General features: G+C 35.8%; 1 protein-coding gene across 1 annotated transcript in view; it reads left to right on the top strand.

Annotated features, from left to right (window-relative positions):
* Window positions 1–11,767: 11,767 nt before the first annotated feature.
* Kansl1l (KAT8 regulatory NSL complex subunit 1-like) overlaps window positions 11,768–14,503 on the top strand; it is a 91,143-nt gene continuing 88,407 nt past the window's right edge. Inside the window, exon 1 of the mRNA XM_005396949.2 lies at window positions 11,768–12,246. The gene's annotated coding sequence lies outside the window, so the exon portion shown is untranslated. The remainder of the gene's footprint in view (window positions 12,247–14,503) is intronic.

Genomic DNA, 14,503 nt, shown 5'->3' on the forward strand with positions numbered 1-14,503 from the left:
CGCGGGGAGGGCCGGCGAAGACCGCCCCGCCGTCCCCGAGTCCCCCGAGTCCTCTGGGCCGTTGGGCTCCGGGCTGCGGCACTGGATCGTGGTCTAGCGTAGCGGTCGGACCGCAGCCAAATTTAAACGGCCAAATCCAACAGCCTTGGCAGGAGCGGGGAGGAGGGAGGCGAGCCGGAGGGCGGGGCGAGGGCGGGCCTGGCGCAGTCACGTGGGTGGGGCGGGGCTTGGCCGGCTTCCCTTTTGTTTTGCCTGGCGCGTGCGCAGAAGCGGCCCACGTGGTCCGGGGGCCCGCCCCTGGGTTCCGCGGCCGCGGTTCACCTCTGGCAGGCGTGGCGAGCGCTGTTTTCTGGCAGCGCCAAGGCGGAGCCTGCTGTTAGACGCGATGGTGTTCCTATTTTGTTTATTTCGTACCTTAATAATGCAGGTGGACATTGATTGGACCCTTAGGTTTAGTTGAGGTTGAGCGGAATCTAGAGGATGCTTGAAGAATGGTACCTGAAGTTCTTGGATTTGCCGAGGCGAGGGGCCCGTCGGGCTGGGAACCCCGAGAGGGCTCGTTTGGTGGCGCAGAGCAGAAATATGCAGGTTTCGGTCGTTTCAGAAACCGCAGGAAAGGACAAGGCTGCTTTACAGCAAGAGAGCGGGCGCTCTGTGCTTGTGTACCCCGGGCGTCCCTCGGTTCTTCCCCTGCCCTCGCATCGGGACTGGCGAGGTTTCTCTCCTCCCGGGTGGAAGCACTTTCTGTTTGAGATCCCCACATTTAAGAACAGTCCTCTGCCGGCGAGGTTAAAGAAACTAGCTTCCTTCATCCTTCCTTAGCCAGTTTTCTTAACTTCGTGCTGAGTTGGGTCAATAGAAAAAAAATTTTTTAATACGGACTGGTTGGAGCAGGTTAGCAACAAATCCCTAGTGAAATATATTTGTGAGTGCTACGATGCAAAACAGGCAGCGTTCTTGACTAAGAAACAGTGGCTGTAAAAATTCATTGTTGGAGAAAACCCTGATGTGGAACCCAGATTGCTTGAGATAGTTTTCTCCCTGCCTCATCTGATCCTTAACGAGCCCTTCGCTCGGGCAAGTCACAACCTCTCATCTTAGATCTGTTTCCTCTTATAAGTCATTTCATAATACGGGGCCTGTCTGAAGAGACTGTTATAAACATCAAATGCCCTGTCTCAGTAAGAGTTACTGTAATCTTTACCAATACTGCAAATACAGAAATTACCGGACAGTACAGTTGTATAACAAAAGTGAGCTTTTAAAAGTCCAACCGGTGGACTACAGACAATGACTAAATTGTGAAATAGGGTAGATGTGACTTTCTCGCAATCTGATGTAGCTACTGTCTTTGATTCTCACTCAGTTTTCACTTATCAGGAGCGATGTGGTGTCAAAGTCGGCCACTATTTTGTATAGCTTTAATCAACATAGATTATCATTACTTCCATTTCCAGCCTTTCTAGAATAATATTTATGACGTGAAACTCTTAATCCAAGGCAATTCTGTGGCATGGATTTTTGCATTTTAATTTTGTTTGGTGATAGGTGCTGTTTTCAAGTAACAGTTGCTTCTCTTGTTAAATCTTATTACAAAATAATTTGGAAAGCAGAGAAAAATACAAGTAGGGAAAACAAAAGTTGTTTGTATTCTTCTCCATTTTTCTATAGATGTGTATTTTTCCTAAAAGGGATCATACAGGAGCTTCATTTAATTTTTACTAAGAAAAATTCGCATTAAGTATCCTTGAAGAAATACTTTAATAGCTGCTTAACGTTTCATCATGTATGTGTCGTATCTTAAGTTTTTCTCTGGGCAGATGTTGGCACTGACCTGTTACATAACTCCTTGAAATTACCCCCTACTGCGCTTAGATTTGTAGTTTTTTTTTTTTAAATTTTTATTTTTCCTCCTGGATCAGAATCTGTTTTGAAGTTTTTAAGGCTTTTATAACATCACCAATTCACTTTTCAAGAAGTGTATTAGCATATAACACTAGCATGCTGGTGTGAGCATGCCTTTTGTTCCCCATCTAGTATTAGGTTTACAAGGGAAAGCCTTACTTTTATTTTAATTTTTTTTCCACTTATATCTGTGGGACGTCTCGTGCTTCCTTATGGCAAGGTATTTGAGCGAGGAAAATGCTACATACAGGACATAACTGCCAATCACATAGTGGGTACACAATACATAATTCCTAATTAGCTATTAATGTTTATGTTTTATAATCTATGAAAGATCAGAAATTGCCTCTCGCTTTTGGTCTTACCCAGTTTAGGACTGCACTGTTAGCAAGAGATACAGTGTTTGATTGCCTTCCATACTTGTTGCTTCAGGTGGGGCTCGGTGATGTCATCGTAGTTGTCTATTAAAGGATCCAACCTCCCATTGTCCAACTGCTGCATTCAAGTGCTTCATGCAGTTTTGCTGCCATTTGTCATAATTTAAGACTTTAGTGTTCTTTACTCATTCACGTTCTTTACTCATTCACGTGTCTTCTAGGGAATTAAAGATTTCACTCTGATGATTCTAATTTCACTTGTAGCCTTCTCTAACAAAAAGGATTCCTAGTTTCTAAAGTTCCTTGTTTTGGGGCCGGGGATTTAGCTCAGCGGCACAGCGCCTGCCTGGCAAGCGCAAGGTCATGAGTTCGATTCCCGGTACCGGAAAAAAAATAAATAAATAAAATTCTTTGTTTTATTATTCAGATTGTTCTTGACAGCCCACCTGTTATTGCTTGTAGCATAGGCCTACCACGTGAACTTTATATATAACATGCAATTCTTGTCTTTATGGCTTTAATGTATCCATTCAGTTATCTCTTGTTCATGTCCATAACGTATCAGATGTTAGCTGAAAGAGGCAGAAAACTGCTTCCTTCAGGTTTAGAATTAATTTATAAACTGCCAGAAATGGGGCTTGTTTGTAACACAGGTGACTGTGGAATTAACCAGTGCCCTGACTTTAAAGCTTATCATTTCTTTTTTCCATCCTTACAATCTTTATTGCCTTATGGTACTATAATGGAATATTATACATAATGAGGACGCTGTTTAAAAAATACAATCTAGTCTCACTTTCAGTTGCTAGATTTGCAAAGGCAAAGATGTATATTATTTCCAAAAACTTTGTTTTTTCTTTGAAATGTTGTCCTGAATAGGTATTTTACTGAACTATGATCTTTACTCTCCAATCATGTAGGATAGATGCACAACAAATGTTAATAAAAATGGTAGTATACTTGCTAGTAGAGACTCTACTGTGAAAATCAAAGACGATTCATAGTGGAAAGTTTTAGTACTTAATGTTATTTTTAGGTTCTTATAAACACTTATTCTACATGGGTGTAATTCATTACATTGAAGCTTTATTAGTATTTTTAAATTGTGTATGAACTTTTTCTTTGTAGTACTGAGGCTTTCTTTCCAGCCTTATAACACAGGGAACTCTCATGTATGTCACTTTTAAAAATAATTCTCATGTATGTCACTTTTAATAATTTTTTTAAAAAATTATATTTCGTAGTCGGTTATTAATCAGTGTTTAGCTACATTTATAGAATGAAATTTATAGATTGAAGCCAGAATGTATAGATTAAACAAATGTAAATTCTTGCATCCAAATTGACGTACAGAGAAAAACAATGACTCGTTTATATTCCTATGAGTCATGCATTTATAACTTAATAGTAATAATTCTACTTGAAGTATGACCTGTTTGATGTGTTATGTGGCCACCCAAGTGGCTTTATCTTTAATTAACTTCCTTTAGTCTTCAAAGAGAATTCCTTTTTAGGCATAGTTTTTAAAGTGGAAGCAGTTCTTACTTATACATATCTTCGAATACAAAGAAGAGATTTAACTACACCCTGGTAATGCCAATTACTGCAGTGTTTTCTGCTGTAATTTGAAAATTCTCCTAAAAATGCACAGAGAAATACTGAAACTATAGCACTGTATTTCGTATTTCTGGTTTCCTTTATGGTAATTCCTATGTTTAAAGAAATAAAATTGTACCAAAGTCAACTCATTCCTCTTATTATTGTTGTATTAATGGGATTTTCCCTTTATGTGTACAAGTTAGAAAATGTGAGTTCTCTTACATGCATTTCTTTTTTTTTTTTTTTCCTGTCCTGGGAATCGAACTCACAACCTCGCGCTTGCCAGGCAGGCACTGTGCCGCTGAGCTAAATCCCCAGCCCCAAGTTCTCTTACATGATGGTAGTTTTTATTATTCTTTCTTTTTTTCCTTTTTTTTTCTTTTTTTGGTACCAGAAATTGAACTCAGGACCTTGCACTTGCCAGGCAGGCCCTGTGCCACTGAGCTATATCCCCGGCTCCGATGGCATTGTTTAAAAGTATATCTTTTTGCTTAAAAGATTTGAATTTTTCCTACTCTTGTCTATATTACTAGTGGTATGAGTTAATAATATGTAAGTGTGGAAATAATTTAAGATTTCACTCTTCAAGGTTCTCTTGTGTCACTACTATTGGTAGTCTTTCCTTTTTTTGGTTTAAGGGCAAATGTGTATTGCTCTTTATATTTTTATTCTAGTTTTACTACTCTGCATTTAAAAGAATTGGGTTTTCAAGATTAAAAGTAAATTTAATCCTTGGGGTAGATTGGTATAGTATATTTTCTATGGACTATATGGAATATATGAATATCCTGGAATATAAATAAAAAACAAAGTGTTTTAGGAGGTGATAAATCATATTCAGTCTTTAATCTTTACTCTTAGGAGGAACAGTGGTTCTTATTTAGATCATCAGTTTCAACCCTGATGATAGAAAGACTAGCAAATTCTTAAATTTTTCTTTGGAAAATATGTCAAAAATATTTGGACCATATTAAATTTGAAGGCTTGGCTATTAAGTATCTGAACCAACTCAGTAATTATCACGTTGGTAATTATCTTATGTACATGTAGATTTTGAGAGAAGACCGCTTTTACTGTAGTTCATGATATGAAGGGGGTAACAATGCGTTTAATTAATGCTATATTCATAAATATGAATGATTTATGAATCTTAAAAATACAGATTTCAGTCCCCAGTAGTGTATGTCCGTCCGTCCGTCCGTCCCCCCCCCCCACCAATAAGATTAAATTCATTAAGGGAAACATTCTGGAGACAAGGACAAAGCCTTTTATTTACAACAATACAACTTCAAAACAACAAATTCCTTCCTTAATTCTCAGTGAATGCTCTTTGGATTGAATTTTTGACTAAAAATTAAAATTTATGTTATACACTTAACCAGCCCATTGTTCTGCTGGATTAGTTTGGTTTTATTTGTAATAATGAAATTTAATTTCACCAAAAAGAAGAAAAATTATTTGATCTTTGTAATGAGAAACAGTACTTATTATTTAAAGTTGTAAGCTTTGGTCTACTTTACTGAAATTCTCTGTCTGGCTGGTATTTTTTCATAAGACATCTAAGAACAATAGTTGAGAGCTGGGTTGTTTGCTGAAGGGTTATTTACTTGATGGTTTATCTACGATGGTTTCACAAAAGACTTTTTTTTCAGTACCACAAGTAAACTTTTTAGGCTACTATAGTGCTAAGAAAATTTTTAAAAATTCAAATGTAAGTTGAAAATTCTATTGTGAAACAATTAAATTCTTACTAAGAAGTGTATTTTTTATTTTAAAGAGAAAACAAATAAAACAAAATTTCAAAACAAGATAAGAGGGTAACAATGGTTAATACATGGGGTATTGTTATCTTAAAATCAGTTACTGCATTTAATTGTGCAAACTATTAGCACAAACCTTTTTTTTTCAGTGAACTAAGAGAAACTAGAGAGAAATTAGTAGTATAACTGTCTCAACTAAAATAGATAGATAGATAGAAGGGAAAAGTATAATTGGTTTTTGGGTTACCAAGAACTATTGCTCATTGACAGAGAATCAGGATTATCTATTTAGTTGCTTTCTTTGAAAGACTGTTGATACAGTTTCCTAACTTGGGTTTTGCTTCATAAATCCTTTTAGTTGGATACATTATTTCCTGTATGTTGTTACCAAAAATAGTTTGTTTCAGTTTTTTTCCTTTCCAAGCTCTTTGAAATTCTCTTGTCATTAAACTCTTACAAAATGGAGCTGTCATACCGAATTATCTTTGGTATATAGGACATAATCATCAAGATGATGGCGGTATCTGGAATCATAGAGTACAGAATTTTAATAGCTAGAATGACATTTTTAGATTTAGTTTGGATTCCAATAGGCCCCCCAACACAATTATGTGTATAATTCAGAAACTGAGTATCTGAAGATTAGGATACTTCTTAGAAAGCTTTTAGAATTTGCCTTTTCCATTTTTTTCTATTGTCTAGAATACTGTAGTTGCCTGAAAATACGTGTTTGGCTGAAAATGTTTGAGGACTAAAGTGTCATAGTTAATGGTTAATTCTTGGTTACTTCAGGGACCATGCATTTTATACTTTGTACCATCTAGTACAGTAGTTTCTAAGTATAAGTAACTATTAAGCGCATTGATCCTGTGGTATAAATATAAAATAAGCACTTGATTTTGAAGACTTGGCACACGTAAAGAAAATATAATACTTCATATTTTTATGTTGACTATATATTGACTATTTTTAATATATTGGGCTTGGTGAAATTAGAGTTTTCCTTCGTTCTTTTTACTTTTTAAAATATATCCACTAACAGTTTTAAAGTTGCCCATATTTCTGTTGGGCAGTGACATTCTGTAGTAATGTTTCCTAACATTTTTACCTAAAGATTCCTCTGATGATAACTTATGAACTTGAAACTTGAAAGTAATTTTTAAATTTTGGATAGTATTTCTTTCAGAAATATTTATTAAGTGCCTGCTGTGTGTCAAATAATATTCTATGATACAACAGTGAATTAAAACCTACAGAGCAATTGTCATTCTATTGGGAAAAATATATGCTAAGGAAAAACTTGCAGTATGAATTTTAAATGTTGTAGCATGAGTTATTTGTTATATATAGTTATTTGTTGTATATAATATTTTAATACAGTGTTTTACTTATCAAGTGATATATGTTTAATTTTGCATTTATCTTTGGTGTTTTCTGATCTTCTAGAATCTCTTGCTTGGTGGCTGACATTAATTGGGATATGTGTAATAATTATTGTATCAAGTATCCCTTCTGGTGTTCTCATTATGCTTATTTATACCTGTTATAGTTGTTCCACAGTTATTAGATATTCCTTTCTAGATATCCCCCCTTCCTGTCTGTATTTTTCAGATTCAAAAGTTTCCATTGATATATCTTCAAGGTCAGAGCTTCTTTCCTCAGCCGTGTGTAGTCTACTGGTAAGCTCATCACAGGCGTTCTTCATTTCTGTCACAGTATTTTTGATCTCTAGTATTTCGTTTTGATTCTTTATTAGGAGTTCCACCTGTGTGCCTGTCTTTCTCAGCTAATGTTGGGTATTGTCTATTTTTTTCTATTAGAGCCCATCGCATATTAATTATACTTGTTTTAAATTGCTCATCTGTTAATTCCAACATTCCTGACATCTGTCTTTGTAAACCTTCTTTGGCTGTTAGTATACTTTGTAGTTTTTTGATGAAACTGGACACAATGTGTACTTGAGGAAAAGAAATTCCAGTAAGTTGGCGTTTGTGGAGAAGCTGGGGTAAGGACATTCTTTAGTCTAGGGCTTAGGTCTGTCTTTAGTGATTCTGTGCCTCTGGGCTGTGATTTTCAAAAGTACTTGTTAGTTTTTCTTCCCTTTAGATAGGAGAGGATGGTGGTTAGAGGAGACTAGGGTTGGGGAGTTTCCCTTTGTCGTTGAAGGGTGACAGCATGCTAGAGTTGGGTGTATCTTTAATTTACATTTAACTAAGAAAAAAAAGCAAGACTTTTCAAAGATGTCTTAAATAAAATAAATGTCATTGGTTATTTCTTTATCCTCTTTTTATTTGACTTTGTAGCTTTGCACAGAACTGACCATATACACTTCACACATTTTTAAGCACTTTGATCTCTTGATTCCATGTATTCCTGGTGATGATCTCCACTTTTCCATACCAGGGATTTGAACCCAGAACTTCATGCATGCTAGGCAAGCATTCTACCACTGAGCTCCAGCTCTTTATTTTCACACAGGGTCTTGGTCAGTGGCCCAAGCCGCTGTCCAATTTATGATCCTCCTGCCTCAGCATCCAGAGTTAATAGAATTATGGGCATGTGTTACTAAGCCCAGCCTTCACTGGTGATTTTTTTCCTTCTCCTTTTTGGGCCCGTCTCTTTTATAGCTCCTTTCTTCTGCTCACATAAATGTGAGTGGATACCTAGGTTTGGTCCTGGGCGCCTTCCTCCTCTTTGTTATATTTTCTTCCTATATAAACTTCTCTAGTCCCTGGGCTTTAAATACTATTTATATGCAGTGACTTCCCAACATAATATCTCTAATTATAACTCACTTGAATTCTCTTGCCTGTCTAGCTGCCTCCACTTGGATAGCTAATAGTCACTGCAAATATAACATATCCCAAACAAGACTTTTTAGATTTTTCTCCTTCAATCTTTTGTTTACCCAGGTCTTTCCCATTTCAGAAAACAGCACCACTCACCGTCTAGTTGCTCAAGCCAAAAGCCTGAGTCATTCTTGATTCCTTTTTTAAGCACTGCAAAATCTTGCCCATCAAAAGTTTGGTTGACTCTACCTTGAAACATGTTTTAAAGTCATTATTTTTCTTCATTTCTGCTACCACTTCACTAGTCCAGGCCAACAGTAGCATTTCTTGTTTGGACTGCTTTAGCTCCCTAGCTGTCCCTCTGCTTCCAGTCTTGCTCCATGAAGCCTTTCTTTCTCCACAGAAGAGTCGGTATACTTTTGTTTTCTTTTTTTGAGACAGGGTCTCCCTTTTTAGCTCAGGCTGGCTTCGAGCTGGTGGCAGACCTCTTGCCTCAGCTTCCTGAAGGCTGGGATTAAAGGCGTGTGCCACTAGGCATTCACCACCATTGATTTTTTTTTTTTTTAAATGTCAAGTAGATTAAATTACTGCCTCACCCAAATCTCTAGTGGTATTTGCCTTGTATAAAATGTCCATAGTTTGGCCTTATCTACCCCTCTTTCTATCCCCTTCCCCATTCTCCCTCTCCATTCTCTTCTGTCTCCGTCTCTCTCCCTGTCTCTTCCTTGTTCATTACCTTCTAGACATATTTCCCATTTTTGTTCCACAAACACACCCAATGTATTCCTGCCTCAAAGCTATTAGTTACCTTTTCTACTTGGAAGGCACATACCTTACATTCTTGTTATTTTCACTTTAGGTCTCTGAGCAGATGTCACTAGGCAGGAGGCCTGTAAATTTAAATTTACTCCTACCCCAGTGTAGTCATGCTCTGTATTTTGTTTAATTTTCATAAAAATACTTTTGAAATCCTTATTTACTTGATCTTTTCTTATTTATTCTATAGCTACCATTTGCTTGAATGTAAGTTCTGTGAGAGGAAAAACCTTATTTCTCATGTTTAATTCTGTCTTTATGGTACCTAGCTTAGCTGCTGTCACATTTTGCTCAAAAATTACACCAGTTGAAGTAGTGAATGCTTGCTTTTAGGTTGAACGTATATTCAGTGGAGATTAAAAATCTAGCTTTTACCAAAAGAACACAAAAATCACTTCGCTGACTTTACATTGGCTACTTTTCATTTTCTGCTTCAAAGGGGTGAACGTACATTTTAACTTTATTTTTAAAAGATAAAATAGGTTTTTCTTTAGCTATCATTCATAAGTACTTCTCTTTAAATAACACGTTGCAGTATGGATAATCTTTATGCCTCAGATGAAAACCAGATGGCTTTATTTGTAGCTGTTTTTACTGCCTTTTGAAAAGTCGGATTCTGAAATACTAGAGACACTTAAGTATTATAAACAACTTGTGATCGTATGGATTACAGCTTGTGGGACTAATGGAAATCATCTTGAATTTAACAGAATCATTGTTTACTATTTTGTGCTTTTTCACTTAGTTTTCCTAACCTATTTTGCCTTTAGCCAATCGACCATTATGCATATATATGCCATAGTACTCAAGAATAAACACAATTTAAAACTGTATAGTGGCCCAAACCATTATTCAGCATTAACCTAAATGATAACCTCAGTGACTTTTAATGGTAATCACTCCACTTTCCACTATTCCTGAGCGTTGTAATACCTTCTGAATATATATGTCATAAGATTCCCAAATTGGTGTTTTAAATTAATTTTTAAAAGTCTATTTAGTATTTACTTAAAATTTTTTTTTGTACTGGGAATCAAACTCAGGACCTTGTGCTTGCCAGGCAGGCGCTGTGCTGCTGAGCTATGTCCCCGGCACTTTTTAGTTTAAATTTGAGTTAGTCCACTTTACCAATTTTTTTTTTTATGGATAATGTTTTTGGTATGACAAAAACTCTGACTCAATGTTTTGTTTTTCTTTTTAAAGAAGTTTTATACTTATAGGTTTATTCATTTAGATCCATGATTCATTCTGATACATCTGACTACATTAGTATAAAGTGTGCAGTACATGGTAAGGCCCTTTATTTATTTATTTCAGCCTATTGCCTGTTCAGTTGTTCCAAGCCATTTAGTAAAACAAAGCAAAACACCAGGCAGTTAGCCGTGTGTGTGTGTGTGTGTGTGTGTGTGTGTGTGTGTGTGTGTGTATCTGAGTGTGCTGTTCTTTTCATCAATCTACGTACCTATTCTTTGGCCGATTAAGTACTGTCCTTTATTGTAAATTGATAGGTAGTGTGTGTCTTCAACTTGTTTCTTCAAAATTGTTCTTCAGAATTTTGATTACTGCAGTTCCTTTGCTTTTCCATTAAAGCTCTGAGTCAGCTGGGAATCCTGCCCAGTTTTTGATTGAGATTATGTTTAATCTTATAAATCAGTCTGAGGAGAATTAACATCATAATAACGAACAGTGTCATCCAGGAGTAGAGTGCATTGTTCTGTTTCTTTAAGATCACCCTGGTAATTTCCGTTGATGTTGTCTATAAATTATGCACACATTTTGTTAGATTCATCCCTACATTTTGTTTTGTTGGTACTGGGTCTTTTGCATGCTGTGGTCTACCACTGAGGTGCATTCCTAACCCTTCCTGAGTAATGTTCTTATTACTACTTTAGGAGGTTTTGGAATTATTGCTCGCTTTAAAATTTCTGTTTTCAGCTTTTTATTTCTAGCGTAAAGAAAGAGAAATGATTTTGTGTGTTGACCTTGTCTTTGCTGCCTTATTAAACTCACTAGTTCTAGGAGGTTGTTTTAAGATTTCCTGAGATTTTCTACATAGAAAATCATGTTATGTGTGAATAGTTTTATTTATTTTCTCATAAATGTTTTATTTCCTCTTTTATTTCTTCTTACCCTCTTGCACTTAATAGCTTCTCTAGTATGACATGGAATATGAGTGACAGGAACAGATACTTTGCCTCATTCTCAATTGAGGGTAAGAAAAATTCATTCTTTCACCACTAATCCTGACTGAGGTATAGGCTTTTGTAGAGAAACTTTTCTTTTTTTTTTTTTTTTTTTACTGTTTTTTTTTTAGAAATAAAAGGAGGAAAATACTAACAGATTGACAACGTTTTACAAAATAGCAAAGGATCAGTACAGACATTACAGAGTTACAAACAGAGTGGTAGGGAATTAACAATGCTTATTGTATTACATATTGATATCTTCAATGTAGATAGAGAAAACTTCACTATGTTAAGACTTTTCTGTCTTCTTTATAATTTGATTTTACTTTTCTTATCATGAATCAATATTGAATTTTCTCAACTGCTTTTTCTGCATCTAGGGAGGTAATATTTTTAATAATCTTGTGATATGGTAAATTTAGGTGATTAATTGTTTTTTCTTTACTGTTCAACCTGTCATGGAGAAGGACTGCATGGGAATAAGCCATACTTGGTTGTGACATATTATCCTTTTCATATATAGCTCTATTTGTTTTAAAAATAGTAATTTTTAATAAATACTATTTATTTTAAAAATAGTAATTAAATCAAATATTGTCACTTATACCTATATAAATCCTCATAGGATTTAAGAGAGCTTAAGAGTCATGACCCATTGGCTTATAAATTCAGTCAACAAATACATGACAATTGCTATGTACCAGACATTCTGGTGCTGGAGATTAGAACATTGAACACAATGCTGCTAAAGCTATATTCCTTCCTAGAATGTAATGCAATGGCAGGTAGTGATTGTGCTATGAAGTCAACAAGGGTAAGGCAATGGAGAATAAATTGAATGAGGAGATAAAACAATTTTAAATATATTGGTTAGGGGAAGAATTAAGGAGACCTTAGTGCAGAAACATACATGGAGTGAAGATGCCAGACATCTTACAGTGTTGTTTTAGGCAGAGAGAATAGAAAGCACAGTCACTGTGTCAGAAACTTGGTGTTTTCCACCTGGAGTACAAAGGCCAGTGTTTTTAGAGTTTTGGAACCCATGGAGAGGCTTGTGGAAGATATAGCCAGGGGCTTGCTAATAGAGAATTTTTAGCCATATACAGTGGCAACTACTTATTTATTCACCAGATATTTATTGAGCACTTGCCATATGTCACATATATAGGATTTTAAAAAACAGTAATCCAAGCCTTCCTAGAGCTTATAAGTATTAGCAATAATTCCTGAGAAACCACTTAGAAGATATCAATACGTAATACGACAACCATTGTCAATTTCCTACCACTTTGTCTGTAATTCAGTATTGCTTGTATTGTTCTTACGCTATTTTGTAAATGGGTGTCTGTTTGTTAATATGTTTTCCTTCTTTTATTTTTAAAATAAATTTTTAAAAATGTAATTTTTCATGTAATATGAGCATAGCCAGCAGTGGTATTCAGTTGGCTACTATTGTTACACAAAACGATTGCATATCTAAAAAATTTAAATAACTAGAATAAGTTCACTCATTTTATTTGAAAATACATAAAAGAGAAATACCTATTTTTATGAATGTCACAGAAACTTATTTCAGGCTAGGATTTTTTATTTTTTTATTTTTTTTGGTTTTTGGTTTTTCTCCGGTACCGGGAACCGAACTCACGACCTTGCGCTTGCCAGGCAGGCGCTTTGCCGCTGAGCTAAATCCCCAGCCCCAGGCTAGGATTTTTTAATAAGGATACATTTCGAGCAAATCATAGAATAGAGGCTGTGATATGGCTGGGTCTTTCAAAGACTGGATCCTAAAAGTCTTTACTCATATCCAAGTGTATTACTTATCTATGCTGTGTAAGAAAATATTCTAAAGTGTAGTGACTCAAAACCCTGATCATTTCATAGTTTTCTTTGTGTTCAGAATCTAGGCTGAAGGTCTGTCACAAGGCGGTTTATCATCAAGTAGTTGGTAAGAGCAACCGTCATTTTAAACTTGGTAAATTCTGCTTCTCAGATTCCTCACTTGGCTGTTGTCTGGCAGTCTTCAAGTCCTTGGTCTCTTTTGGCTGGAGGTATCCTTTCTTTGCTCTTGATCTTTTCAGCTCACATGAAGTTAGCTTCCCTGAAAGCAGGTAACAAAATGGAAGCCACAATTTCTTTATAACTTACATCTCAGAAGTCACATCCATCATTTCTGCTGCATTAAATCACTCAAAGTCAGTCAGCTAAATCTGGTTCATACTCAAGAAGATGACAGAGGCATTGAATGTCAGAAGGTGGGGTTATTAGGATTGCTTTAGAAGACTCCTGTCCTACTAGCTAAATCTCAGCGCTCTCACCAGTTTTTATATGTTTTTTTCTACTTCTTTATGCTAAGTGGGTCTTAGCCATTTTCAATCTGCATTGCTTTCCCTATCAGTTATGTTTTTCAACTAAAAAAAATGTGTTTTTCCCTACTTCTTATTTTTAGTTTCCTTTTATCTTTAGGGACCAAGATGAGATGTCCCACCTCATGTTATTTCTTTTCTTTTCTGTCTTTTTTTTTTTTTCTGTCTTTTTGAGACAGGGTTTCATTGTGCAGTTCAGGCTGGCCTTGAACTCACTATATATCCTAGCCTAGCCTGAACCTCACAGCAGTCCTCCTGCCTCAGCCTCCCCAGTGCTGGGATTACAGGTGTGTAACACCACACCCAGCCAGCCTCATGTTATTTCACTTCCTGTCCCCTGCTGATAACTACTTTGATTATATCCATAGTACCCTCTTCACAGTTTTTAGAGAGAGAATAGGTAGGTTTGGTGAGAGATAAGAGTATTATATCTTTTGAATATTACTGTACCATCAGCAAGAACTGTGATTAAGGCAGGATCCTTCAGAAAACTGTAGATACTATGATTTCAGCACTGAACATAAATACTAAATACTATTGCAGATCTTTGTAGATTACAAAGTATAGGTCACTGAGTTGATCAAAAATAACTTGGATCTTGAAACAAACTGCTTAATATTTTATAATAATTTTTCTATTTTCATAAAAGGAAATTGTAAAATGCAAATAAAATTTATTTTTGTTTTCCTAGTTTTTAAAATGTTTAGG

The sequence above is a fragment of the Chinchilla lanigera genome, unplaced genomic scaffold (assembly GCF_000276665.1).
Source record: "Chinchilla lanigera isolate Chin_1 unplaced genomic scaffold, ChiLan1.0 scaffold00056, whole genome shotgun sequence".
NCBI lineage: Eukaryota > Metazoa > Chordata > Mammalia > Rodentia > Chinchillidae > Chinchilla > Chinchilla lanigera.